General features: G+C 41.3%; 1 protein-coding gene across 1 annotated transcript in view; it reads left to right on the forward strand.

Moving 5' to 3' along the window:
* The first annotated feature begins 1,882 nt into the window (after nt 1–1,882).
* The window catches only part of LOC123746288 (cylicin-2), a 79,785-nt gene continuing 67,880 nt past the window's right edge, over nt 1,883–13,787 (forward strand). Inside the window, exon 1 of the mRNA XM_045727668.2 lies at nt 1,883–2,258. The gene's annotated coding sequence lies outside the window, so the exon portion shown is untranslated. The remainder of the gene's footprint in view (nt 2,259–13,787) is intronic.

Consider the following 13,787-nt stretch of genomic DNA (forward strand, 5'->3'; position numbering starts at 1 on the left):
TCAAAACTCCAGCGCCAGTCATTCTTCCCGGGGAAAAAATGTCTTAAAATCATTTCCAGTTTCAAAGGCTCATATTGCATAGATGTTTCACTGGAATAAGTGCAATGCAATTTGTATGATTTAAGTGTCAATTTGTCCTTGAAGCAACAACTTTGCTTGCAATTTGAATTTCTTTAATGTGTTTGTTATCATATGTACGTTTCTTCTGATATATAAATATTCTCTCCCCCATATATACATGTTCTCTCCTATATACATGTTCCCTCTCCTATCTATATCTACTACAAGATATAATGTATGTTCGTTTCTCTAAGGTTCCCTTGAAGCTAGATTGACGGAATTTTCCAGGGGGACTGTTGTTGGGTATGGAGCAGACATAGACTGATCGAGGCTGCCAGAATTGAAGAGGTAACAGCTTTTTGTAAGAAGAAGTATTGACTCCTTTTTCTGAAGATGTATTAATATACGAGAGTACTTAAGGAAATTCATGTTTCAATTTTCCTCCGTGGTCTGACACTGTCATATATATATATATATATATATATATATATATATATATATATATATATATATATATATATATATATATATATATATATATATATATTTATTTATACTTTAGGCTTAATAAACGAATTAATTATTAATTAAAATTGATTTAAAGCCAAATGGTTTACCTTGACGTCAAGGCAGGTATGATATACAGGATATTAATATGCTCATACATACTCAATGTATATTCTGAAGGTTTCTGCATGGTTTGTCTTCCATGTATCATAAGTGATAAACATCCGGAGAGATCGATCAAGATTAAGTATTATTTTTTATATCTTAGTCACAGAAAAATATCTTCTTTGTAAAACAAAAAATGTTTGCTGTTTAAAATATATGTTTTAAAACACAGATATTTATATTTAGTCGTCAAAAGTCTTATAAAACAAAGATATATGTAATGAATCCATAAGGGCCGTGATGAAGGGTTCGAACTTACGTCCAGGATAAGTAGGATAAGTTCAGACGTGTGTGTAAAGATATATGTATTTTTAAACACGCCACGTGGATGGAATTCGTATGTTAAATTTTCATTCAGAGTAAAGCAGGAATGCTCCTGGGCATTAAAACATATTTCTTCCTTGACGTCATATATACTTGAGAACAAATTATGTGTAAACATGGAGCTTATACTTTAGCATTTCCGATATGTATATATTTTTTATTTAATTATGGTCCCCCATGCCCATCGTGTGGGCATTATTATGTCCAAGAGAAGCGTTGGTTCGACGTTAAATGAACGTTGATGACGCTAAATAGGCATTGCTTTTGGATATTGTGCTCACTGAGTAAGTTGAGTTAACTCTTGGACATTAATGGTCAGTGAGTAGCGAGTGCCGGCACTGGATTTCAGTGTTCCAGCCATATGTTGACCAGACCACACACTAGAAGGTGAAGGGACGACGACGTTTCGGTCCGTCCTGGACCATTCACAATCAACTTGAAAATGGTCCAGGACGGACCGAAAAGTCGTCGTCCCTTCACCTTTCTAGTGTGTGTGGTCTGGTCAACATATTTCTACCACGTTATTGTGACTCCTCGTCTGCATTGGTTATCTGTTCTATAAGATAAATACTGACCAATTAAAATCTACCTAAATGAGTATTTGACCCGTTTCTCAGATTTCAAGATGGATTGCAATGATGCACATCGAAAGCAATTTTATATATGCAGTGAACTAGTTGCATTTACCTCATTATTCTTCATCCTGTTGCAAGGGAAGTGATATAATATCAATATTTAGACGGGTGACAAGACTTGTCAACAAAGACCACGTGACCTAGCAATGGGTGCGGGGGGGGCACCCAGAGCTCCTCAGTCGTGTATTATCCACCGGCGAGAGAGGACGTGCGGCTCCAGCTCCTCCCAGACCCACGCGTCTCTCTCAGAGATCACTTACAAAACCTGCCCTGAATCTTGTACTCCTTGCATGACATCTTGGCACTCAAGGTGTAATGCTTTGTTATCAAAACGCTTCGTGTAGTGATATATACTAGGCTGCAAACTACAGTGTGATTAGTCCCTCTCAATCCTTACTAAAGTGCAAACGTGAACTGAAGAGAGAGATCTAGGCATATAATCGAGGAATTGTAAGATTTGAAATAAGATTGATCAGGGATACGATATCAAATTTCATTCTGGAATTAAAGACGGACGATTTCGGACACAATTCCTCTCCTAAACGGAACATCTTCAACAGTTAAAAAGTAAGTCGATTTTGCTGTCTTGGGCATATTATTATTATCATTATTAGGCCTAAAGGTGTGCTAAGCACCAAGGGGAGTCTGCACTCACAATGAGAAGAGTTCAAGACTAATGTCATAATTGTATAATCAGGCTTAATTGTATAATCAGTCTAATGCTCTGGCCACGATAACACGATATCTTACCACACGAACACCGAATGAATGAATGAAATGATTCTAAAAACCCTTCTCATCATCGTAAAGTTGCAAAATTGTTGATTTGCAACTTAAAAAGTAAACAAAACACTTTCCGCTTAGATAAACAAGACATTACAAGTGTTCAAGACAGCTGCTACGGGCTACTGCAGCTTCCTGGGGGGATGTGTAACACAAAAAAAGGAGGCCTAGTCGAGGACCGGGCCGCGGGGGACGCTAAGCCCCGAAATAATCAATCATCTCAAGATAAAAACTTAAGATACTGGTGTAAGGTATTGGTAGGGGGGGGAGAGTCTTATCAACATATTCTCGTTTTGCTGTCAGATATTTGTACTTTTCCAGGGGTAACCTGGAGGCCAGAGTGGAGGGGTGTTCGTGGGTCTCTTAAGGGGGAAGGGGGTACGGATTGGTGGAGGGGGGGTATATAGGGGGGTTCGGGGGCAGATGTGGCAATGTCTTAACTGGAACAGCTGTAAGAAGCGCACGCCCAGAGATATATAGACTGATATGTAGACAAAGACATGTAAACAGACGGATATATGACACACCAGACAAAATAATATGTAGACGAAATAAAAGTAAACTACTCAAAATTTGAGACTCGCTGGAAATACAAAAGAAAAAAAGCTGAGGAATGACATCATGCCTATCTCTCCGCCTCCTCCTCAGGCATACACAAACCGGATAATATCGGCTACATGCATATAAGTAAGTTCACCACGGGCTCACCATAGCCCGTGCTACTTGCCCCGCTCCTGTGCCAGGTATAAGCTCACCATAGCCCGTGCTACTTTGAACTTTTTCCGAGTAGCTGAATTTATAACAAAGCCTACATTGCCAAAGGTCGGCCAGCCCTTCGAGGTCCGGCATGAGCTTGAGAAAGGACTCGTTCAGAACCAGTGACGACTATGCAGCCTCGGCATGGAGGCCACATCTTGCCAGAGAAAATAAGAACAAAGGTAACTGCAGAAGGCCTATTGGCCCATACGAGGCAGTTCCACCCAATCCCATACATATACATGTACAACCTACGCTTGAAACAATCAAGGAACCCCACCTCAACCACGTTATGTGGTAATTGGTTCCACAAATCAACAACCCTGTTACCGAACCAGTATTTACCCAAGTCTTTCCTAAATAAATGATACAGGAGGAGACGGTTCATGCCCTCAGAGTAGCTCTAACGATAATAGGGAATCAGTTATAGGGAAATAGAATTAAACTTTATATTACTGGATGAGAAAGGTAATATAGAAGTCATGATCATGACATACGAAATACTCGGGTATTAACAGCGTGGGCATGGATATTTTTTTAAATGGAATGAACCCGCAGTGGCAGAGGTGGAAACTGCTTCTAATGAGCTATGGAGTGAGTTATGGAGGCAGACTATATATGGATCAAATATATATCATGTAGATGTGTATATACAAAGTTATCATGAACGACCTTGCGTAACTTCAGAGCTCCTAAATTTAGTGAATCCCGAGTTAAGCTGCCATGGCCGAGATGACAGAGGTGCAAATCTGGAAAGAGGACACTTAAGTGCGTCGTAAGTCCTGACCCTGTACACCAGTCAACTGAACCTTGGGGTTCAATTGACTGGTGTCAGTTGTGTGGCATTATAGTGCCATTATAGTGTTTCTATAGTGGCACTATAGAGACACTCAGACCCTCGCAAGCAACAGTAGACTAGTTTTTCTCACTTAGTCTACTCTGAGGCGGGACATCGTAGAGTAATTGAGGACATAAGTTGAAGGACACAGGTAGATAACAGTAGTTACTAAGAATTCATGATTGAAAGGGGGGGACCAGAAGAACATTACAGCCTAAGAGGGCCACTTGGGTCGAAACCAACATAGTAGCCTAAATTATACATTATAATTTAGTTTTGATTTCTGTTCAGGACTAAACTATACTGATCAGCCATATTTCAGGCCAGAAGAGTACGCAGGACCGGAATGGAACCCGCATCTTGCGACGGTCAAGAAGTATTAAAGAGTATAGTGATGTATTACAAAAGAGACAAGCTTTAGTTAACGAATCCCTATCTAAAAAGAAGATAATTTCTCTCTCTCTCTCTCTCTCTCTCTCTCTCTCTCTCTCTCTCTCTCTCTCTCTCTCTCTCTCTCTCTCTCTCTCTCTCTCTCTCTCTCTCTCTCTCTCTCTCTCTCTCTCTCTCTCTCTCACATCTTGTCTAAAATCGACGTATTTTAATAAACAAAACAATTCTTTAAAAAATCGATGATATCTTGAACTTCAGAAGCAATAAAAACCCGCAGAGACAAAAGCCGTGACTAAACCTCTCATTAAAATAAAAATTAATATTTGTATTGTCAGTGATAAAAAGCGTTTGAGTGTTGTAAAGTGTTCCTTGGGTCGTGAAGTTCTGTAGGAGTCGAGTCACGCTGTGTATCTGTGTGTGGAGAAAATAGGTCAGGTTAGGCTAGTGTGAAGGTCTCTCACGACTGCTCTTATCCCAGGCATGGCTGTCTTGGATTGTTAATTATCCAAGTCATGATTGACTTGGATTGTTTATTATCCCAGGCATGGCTGGGATAATAATCCCAGCCATGCCAATAATCCCAAGGTTCATTGCGAATGAAGTTTGGGTTGTTAAGTATCCCAGGCATGGCTGTTTTAGGTTGATAATTATCCCAGGCATGATTGACTTGGGTTGTTAATTATCCCAGGCATGGCTGTCTTGGGTTGTTAATGAGATAATTGTTGTGGTTTTGGTGTTGGGTTTAAGACCTTTCAACAGCGGAAGGGTTGGGGTTGGGGGCGTCTTGTAAGGCTTTGACTCAAGCCTAGTAGCTAACCAGTAAGACTATGCCTCAGTCCTGAGCATAGTTCAAGGCTAAAGCATACTCTATATACACCGTAAAGCGAAGCGTCTCTCTGTATATATATATATTTCCCTGACCGTTATGTTACTGTATTTGATACAGTAACATACAGTTATATCTGGAACAAATTAAAACACTAAATTTTCAATATTAGGCTATATGGGCCAGCCTGATGTTGGCTAGACCAAGGTTCTATATATAGAAACGATATCTTTATATCTTTATATAAAGATATATATACATATGTATATATATCATACACCCTTCTGAAGATGTATTATTAAATACGAAAGTATTTAAGGAAATTCACGTTTCAATTCTTCCTCCGTGGTTTGACACTGTCATATATACATATATATAATATCCTTAAGTACTTTCGTATATTAATACATCTTCAGAAGGAGTGCATCTTCCTTCTGAAGATTTATTAATATACGAAAGTACTTAAGGAAATTCCTGTTTAAATTTTCCTCCGTGGTCTGACACTGTCACATTTTTAATCACGTGTTTGTTTTCGTGATATACACTTATATATATAATATCTATATATATAGATATCTTTAAGCGTCTAGGACTCACTTCACGGGTAAGTTGTAGGCCTTAGATGAGCGGTTGTGACGAGGAATGATAAAATATTCCTAGTTAAGACCTAGTTACCTGTGATAGCTCGACTTCTGACTTTAATGCCTTCTTGTAATTACTTAGCCTACTCGCAAGGTATTACTGAGGTATTGTGAATGAGAAACACAGTTGTCTAGTGTGATTATTTTTCAACTTTAGTGGTTAATGAATGGTATTTGGATGATGGTCAATATGATGTGTTTTTTATCGAGAAAGAAACAGGTAGAGAGGTAGGTGTGTGTGTGTGTGTGTGTGTGTGTGTGTGTGTGTGTGTGTGTGTGTGTGTGTGTGTGTGTGTGTGTGTGTGTGTGTGCTTACCTAGTTGTGCTTGCGGGGGTTGAGCTCAGGCTCTTTGGTCCCACCTCTCGACTGTCAATCAACTGGTGTGTGTATGTGTGTGTGTGTTTCATCAGGGGGTGTTGCGTGTGCGCATGTGTGTGTCACAAGGATTGCATGATTGCCTGAGTGGCCAGAAGTGTACTCAGTGTGCACTGGACCAGCACCCAGGCTGCACTGGGCAGAAATAACGAGAGCGCTTCGGCAATTTTATTGAGATTTTCCCAATGCTATAAGCCGGTGTGAAACCTAATCCCTTACTTGATTTGTTTAATATGAGTTATAGAGAGGGAAAGTTACCAAGAAAATGGAAAGAGGCTGTCATCATTCCTATCCCTAAGTCAAACGGAGGCTACAGACCTGTCTCCTTAATATCCTGCTTTTGTAAAATGATGGAAAGGATTTTGTTAAATAGGCTACTCTACCTTGTAGGTGATAACATGTCCAATAATCTCTTTGGTTTTATCAAAGGCAAAAGTACTGCGGATTGTCTCTTAAAGTGTTTGTCTAATGTGGATGACAATTGTAGAGTTTTTGTTGATCTACAAGGAGCGTTTGATAAAGCCAATGGGGAAGTAATCTTATACGAATTAGCCAATCTGGGAATAACAGGGAGATTGCTACACTGGATAAGGGATTACCTGCAAGGCAGAAAAGGTCAGGTGTATTACCAGGGATACATGTCTGAGGAACGGAGGTTTCAGTTAGGTACCCCACAAGGGGGAGTATTAAGTCCCACCTTATTCAATGTATTAATGAACAGATTAGCATCAGAGATGTATCCTCCAGGGGTCACGACGATCATATATGCTGATGACATTCTTATACAAGGCACTTCTGGGAACAAAATTCAAGATGCTCTTAACATACTTGGTACAACCTGTCACAAGTTAGGCTTAGTTATAAATGCAGATAAAACCAAATACGAGTATAGGAAACGAAGAAATATAACACTTACTCTAAATGGTGTGGAACTGAGCCGTGTACAGAAGTACAAGTATCTGGGCATGTATGTTGGATACACATGTGAGAGTAAAAATGCTGAAATAAATCATATCAGCACCTTATGTAAAGCCCGTCTGCATCCTCTAAAAGCACTGGCTTTTTCTGGTAAAGGTGTTGGGGTACCTATCTTGCGGATGTTATACATAAGCACTGTTCGATCCCTGATAGACTACGCAGCACCCGTATTGTCTTACACAGGCCAAGGCAGAATTCAAAAAATAGAGCTGATACAGAACGAGGCTATGAGGATTATTCTTGGATGTCAAAGAAATGCAATGATTGAAATAATGAGAATGGAATTAAATTTACAGAGTGTGTGTGATAGAGTCCGTGACATTAACACTAGAGTATCTATTCGTTTCATGCGGAGAAAAGGAGGGGATAAGCTGTTTGAGAGCGTTCAGACCTGCTTGAGTGACGTACACACTTCCAGGAAACTGAGGGAGACACGCTATACGAGAGGATTAGCTCATGACCTCAGGGAATACGACGTACTTGACTGCTGTAAACCCTCTCGAAAGTGTAATATGTCTGCTCCCTGGAAAGTACAGAAAATAGACGTCGAAATTGTACCCCTCAAGGTGAAAAAGATTCATCATGAACCGGGACAATTACGGTGTTTGTATGGAAGCATGATATCTCGGTTACCAAGAGGCAACAGTTTACATGTATATTGCGACGGGTCGGTGGCGGAGGATGGCAGGGCAGGGTGTGGTGTCCTAATAAGGGATTATACGGAGTTTGGGACTGTGGACAGGATAATTGAACTCCGGCTTAGTAATTATATATCATCCACACAAGCTGAACTGCAGGCCATTCTGGCGTGTTTGGAGGAAGTACGTCATGACGACAAAAATGTTTTTGTATTTGTCGATAGCCGAGGAGCACTGGAGTCCTTAAACAGTCGAAACCCAGTCTTCATGTCTATAGTGGAGGACTGTAAGAGAAGAATAACTGAGATACAGCTGAAAGGTTATAGTGTGAAATTCATGTGGATTCCATCTCATGTTGGGATAGTGCTCAACGAGGTGGCGGATGACTTGGCCAAACGTGCCACATCAAAACCACAAGTTGACATTGAATGTGAATTCACAATGAGACAAATAAGAAGCAAAATCAGAAATATTCAGGCACAGGCGGGAGTGGAGAGGAGAGAGATAATGTATGAGAGTAGTCAAACCATGCAACACTACATGTATGTGAGTCAAAACACCCATTTCACTTATGGTAAAAGGAGAAATGCTTGGAGTGACTCTGTGTACATGCGGCTCAGGCTTGGGTACAAATATTACTGGGAATATGGGATAGATGTTCATGGTAATGACACGAAGTGTAAACTATGTGGTATGTTAAGGTCTCACACCCTTGCCCATTATATTCTTGATTGTCCGTTGATTAGTGTATATAGAAACACTGAGATAAGGACTGTTCCTGAACAAATAGCCTGGATGTGTCACAACGGAAAGGTTGATGATATTCTTGAGAGATATAAGAATTTTGCACCAAGATTGTAATATTTTGTTGAATTATCTGCAGGTGTCTTGCAAATTGTCTATACAGTATACCTAGGTCATAAAAGTATTTGTGTGTACGTCTGATACCATACTCCTTGTGAGGGAGGAAATGTATATTTTTACCTCTCAGAATGTTTGGTAATATGTTTATTTGTGATGTGTGTATATGTATATATTAACACGTTGTACTGAACGGGGTGAGAATAGCTTGAGCTACCTCATCCCTTTGTGTGTATTTTACCTCAATAAACTTATTTCAATTTCAATTTCAATTTCCCAATGCTATCGCTGTCAATCCTAATTTTGTCCAGCCATAGGATGCGAGGAGATTTAGCTGCAGCCTAATCTCTCCCATTTGTATATTTTTATAGACCAATGTATTTTAAACTAAAAAATACTTTCCGATTCCTTCTTTTCAGACATGTTTATATTTACGTAGAGCTTAAATTCACATGTAGGTGTCTGTATAAGTGAATGCTGTCTTCTTCAAACCTGTGTTAAGTGTGCACACATTGCGCAGAGAGACCGTTTGTATAAAACAGTTGTATCTGAAAGAAGTTACAAAGTAAGGATTGCTGTTTATACATGTCAATTACGCAGCGACGAGACTCGCTAACTCGCCTGGTGTCTGTTTACAAGTGCCAACATAAATATTTGACCTGTTTCGCATCAGTTTGCATCACGCAAAGTGGAAAATAAATATATTTTTGAGTCCCACTCTCACGGTATTTGTTCTTATATACAAAAGTTTACATTCTTGTACAGCCACTAGCATGCATAGCGTTTCGGGCAGGTCCTTAATCCCGATTTTCACATACACATATCCCCAGGAAGCAAGCAGCCCGTAGCAGCTGTCTAACTCCCAGGTACCTATTTACTGCTAGGTGAACAGGGGCATCATGGCGAATGGAACTGTCCATTTGTTTCCGCCTCCGCCGGGGATCTAACCCTTAAGACTCTTAGGACTATGAACATCGAGTGCTGTCCACTCAGCCGTCAGACCCCTCTGTGTACTGGCGGTAATTCTTGATCCGCAGATAGGCCTAGTGTCTCTAACGAAGGCACAGAGGCTAATAACTATAAGATAAATTGGAGATGAGACGAGATGTGTTCGTGTGGACGGTAGAGCGACGGTCTCGCTTCATGCAGGTCGACGTTCAATCCCCGACCGTCCACAAGTGGTTGGGGCACCATTCCTTTTCCCCGTCCCATCCCAAATCTTTTTCCTGACCCCTTCCAAGTGCTATATAGTCGTAATGGCTTGGAGCTTACCCCCCTGAAAATTCCCTCCCTCTCTGAGATTGGGTGGTTATAGATAGGAGCTGCCTTGTATGGACCAATAGGCCTTCTGCAGTTGCCTTTGTTCTTATGTTCTTATCTTCTCTCTGTTGTAACACTGGCCGCTCCCCTCAGACCACGCTCGTGACTATCTGTGACCTGATTGATTGATTGATGAAGATTAAGCCACCCAAAAGGTGGCACGGGCATGAATAGCCCGTAAGTGGTGGCCCTTTTGAGCCATCACCAGTATCAAGAGCTGATACTGGAGATCTGTGGAGGTGCAACTGCACCCTGCGTGACGGGAGATGTCTCCCGTCCTGTGACCTGCCATTCTCTAGCCTATTATAGTGCGCTTCTAACGCTTCTCTCCTGTTTGGCTTCCGTCATCTCGCTGAATTGATGGGACTCGTTACTCGCTAATGGTTCGCTCGCTGCAGGGCTCGTTAGGCCCTAGTGATAGTGTGCTACTTTTGGGGGTCATCGCAATTTAGAAAAAATATGCATTTATTGCAGTCCATTCTCCTATAGAACCTATAGCTACCATTAAAATTAAACAAATTGTTTGTAAACTTATCACCGAGTTATTTACAATACATTATGAATGGAATGTAAAAAAAAAAATGTACTTTTGTACCTAGAGAGTTAGAAAGTGTATCGATATCATTGAAAGAGGCCTAACCAAAAAAATCTGAAACTGACCATATACATAACCTTAGGTCTAAACGAGCAATTCTAGGCCCTATTTAATGCACATGTATACTAGGCTAAGGCTAGGAAAAGCTGGGTTTTGGATGCTGTTCCTTCTTTCTCTGGGCTACAGTGACTATAATCGCTATGTGTACTATAATGTTTAGATGACATCAAGTTGATTTTGAGTAGATGTTCATGTGTTTGTTGGGGGGTGGGGGTGGGGGGTGGGGGGGGGGTGGGGAGGGTTATATAACGAGCTGTTGGGTGCTTTTGGTGTGAAGCGACTTGTGTTTTTAATTGGGTTCAAGCCGCTTGTGGAGGGGTTGTTAAGATGGCTTGTCAGCTTAATGACCCTTTGCTTAACGACCCTTTGGTTAACGACCCTCCTCCTCTTCTCGGTGCCATTGATGGGTGTGTGTGTGTGTGTTTGTGTGTGTGTGTACTCACCTATATGTACTCACCTATATGTGCTTGCAGGATCGAGCATTGACTCTTGGATCCCGCCTTTCTAGCTATCGGTTGTTTACAGCAATGACTCCTGTCCCATTTCCCTATCATACCTAGTTTTAAAAGTATGAATAGTATTTGCTTCCACAACCTGTTCCCCAAGTGCATTCCATTTTTCTACTACTCTCACGCTAAAAGAAAACTTCCTAACATCTCTGTGACTCATCTGAGTTTCCAGTTTCCACCCATGTCCCCTCGTTCTGTTATTATTACGTGTGAACATTTCATCTATTTCCACTTTGTCAATTCCCCTGAGTATTTTATATGTCCCTATCATATCTCCTCTCTCCCTTCTTTTCTCTAGTGTCGTAAGGTTCAGTTCCTTCAGCCGCTCTTCATATCCCATCCCTCGTAGCTCTGGGACAAGCCTCGTCGCAAACCTCTGAACCTTCTCCAGTTTCTTTATGTGTTTCTTCAGGTGGGGGCTCCATGATGGCGCGGCATACTCTAAGACGGGTCTCACGTAGGCAGTGTAAAGCGCCCTAAAAGCTTCCTCATTTAGGTTTCTGAATGAAGTTCTAATTTTCGCCAGTGTAGAGTACGCTGCTGTCGTTATCCTATTTATATGTGCCTCAGGAGTTAGATTAGGTGTCACATCCACTCCCAGGTCTCTTTCTCGAATCGTTACAGGTAGGCTGTTCCCCTTCATTGTGTACTGTCCCTTTGGTCTCCTGTCACCTGATCCCATTTCCATAACTTTACATTTACTGGTGTTAAACTCCAGTAGCCATTTCCCTGACCATCTCTGCAGCCTGTTTAAGTCCTCTTGGATTGGTCCCAGCACCGATCCTTGAGGTACTCCACTTGTTACTGTTCGCCAGTCCGACTTTTCGCCCCTTACCATTACCCTCTGGCTCCTTCCTGTTAGGTAGTTCTTCACCCATACTAGGGCCTTTCCGCTTACTCCTGCCTGCATCTCAAGTTTGTATAGCAGTCTCATGTGCGGTACCGTATCAAAGGCCTTTTGGCAGTCAAGAAATATGCAGTCTGCCCAGCCTTCTCTGTCCTGCCTTATCCTTGTTACTTTATCATAGAATTCTAAAAGGTTTGTTAGGCATGATTTCCCTGTCCAGAACCCATGTTGGTGCTTGTTTACAAACCCAATGCTCTCCAGGTGCTCAACAAGTCTTAGCCTAATTATTCTTTCAAGTATTTTGCAGGGGATGCTTGTCAGTGATACGGGTCTGTAGTTAAGTGCCTCCTCCCTATCACCCTTTTTGAAAATCGGTACGACATTTGCCTCCTTCCAGCAACTGGGCAATTCTCCCGACATAAGTGACTCATTAAAGATCATTGCCAGAGGCACGCTGAGAGCCTGCGCTGCCTCTTTGAGTATCCACGGTGATACTTTGTCTGGTCCAACAGCTTTATTTGCATCCAGTGTTGTCAACTGTTTCATTACATCCTCTGCTGTCACCTCTATATCCGATAGTCTTTCATCTTGGGTAATCTCTTCTAACAATGGGAGCTGCTCAGGCTCGGTTGTGAACACTCCATGGAATTTTGCATTCAGTACCTCGCAGATTTCCTTGTCGCTTTCTGTATATGCCCCTTCTGTTTTCCTCAGTCTTGTCACTTGGTCATTTACCGACATCTTCCTTCTTATATGGCTATGTAGTAATTTTGGTTGCTTTTTCGCTTTGACTGCAATATCGTTCTCATAATTTCTTTCCGACACTCGTCTTATGTTAATGTAATCATTCCTAGCTCTGTTACATCTAATCCTGTTGTCCTCTGTCCTTTGTCTTCTGTACTTCCTCCACTCCCTCCTGCTTCTCACCTTTGCTTCCTGACACTGTCTATTAAACCATGGGTTATTATATTCCCTCCTGCTTTTTTCCTTTATTGTTGGAATAAATCTATCTTCAGCCTCCTTGCATTTCAATATGACTTGGTTCATCATACCTTGCACTGTTTTTCCTCTAAGTTCTTCCTCCCACTGCACTTCTCCCAGGTAGTCCCTTATCCTTCCCTTATCCCTTATCCTGTGTGTGTGTGTGTGTGTGTGTGTGTGTGTGTGTGTGTGTGTGTGTGTGTGTGTGTGTGTGTTGATCGAGGAGGAGGGGGGAGAGGAGGAGGGAGTTGGTATTAGTATTGTTGGTGTGTATAATGGTAATTGTTGGAAGTTCATGGACGGATACACACACACACACACACACACACACACACACACACACACACACACACACACACACACACACACACACACACAGACCATCACCCATCGGCAGTTTTGAGCGTAAACCTGCGCGCCCACACCTGAACCTGATCGCCCACACCTGAACCTGCGCGCGCACAAGTAAACATTCTTACATATAAACACCATGTGCATAAATAGTACATATATACAGTGTCAGCAATATATATATATATATATATATGTGTATATACCACGGACACTGTATATTACATACACTTCCTCTAAGTATATATATTTTCCTATATACTTAAGAGAAATGGGAGGGAACTGCGGTTGTAGTGAAAACTAAACGAAAAAAAACAGGAATTAGCAATTCCTGTTTTTTTCCATT

Source organism: Procambarus clarkii, chromosome 80 (assembly GCF_040958095.1).
Source record: "Procambarus clarkii isolate CNS0578487 chromosome 80, FALCON_Pclarkii_2.0, whole genome shotgun sequence".
In the NCBI taxonomy this organism is placed as follows: Eukaryota; Metazoa; Arthropoda; class Malacostraca; order Decapoda; family Cambaridae; genus Procambarus; species Procambarus clarkii.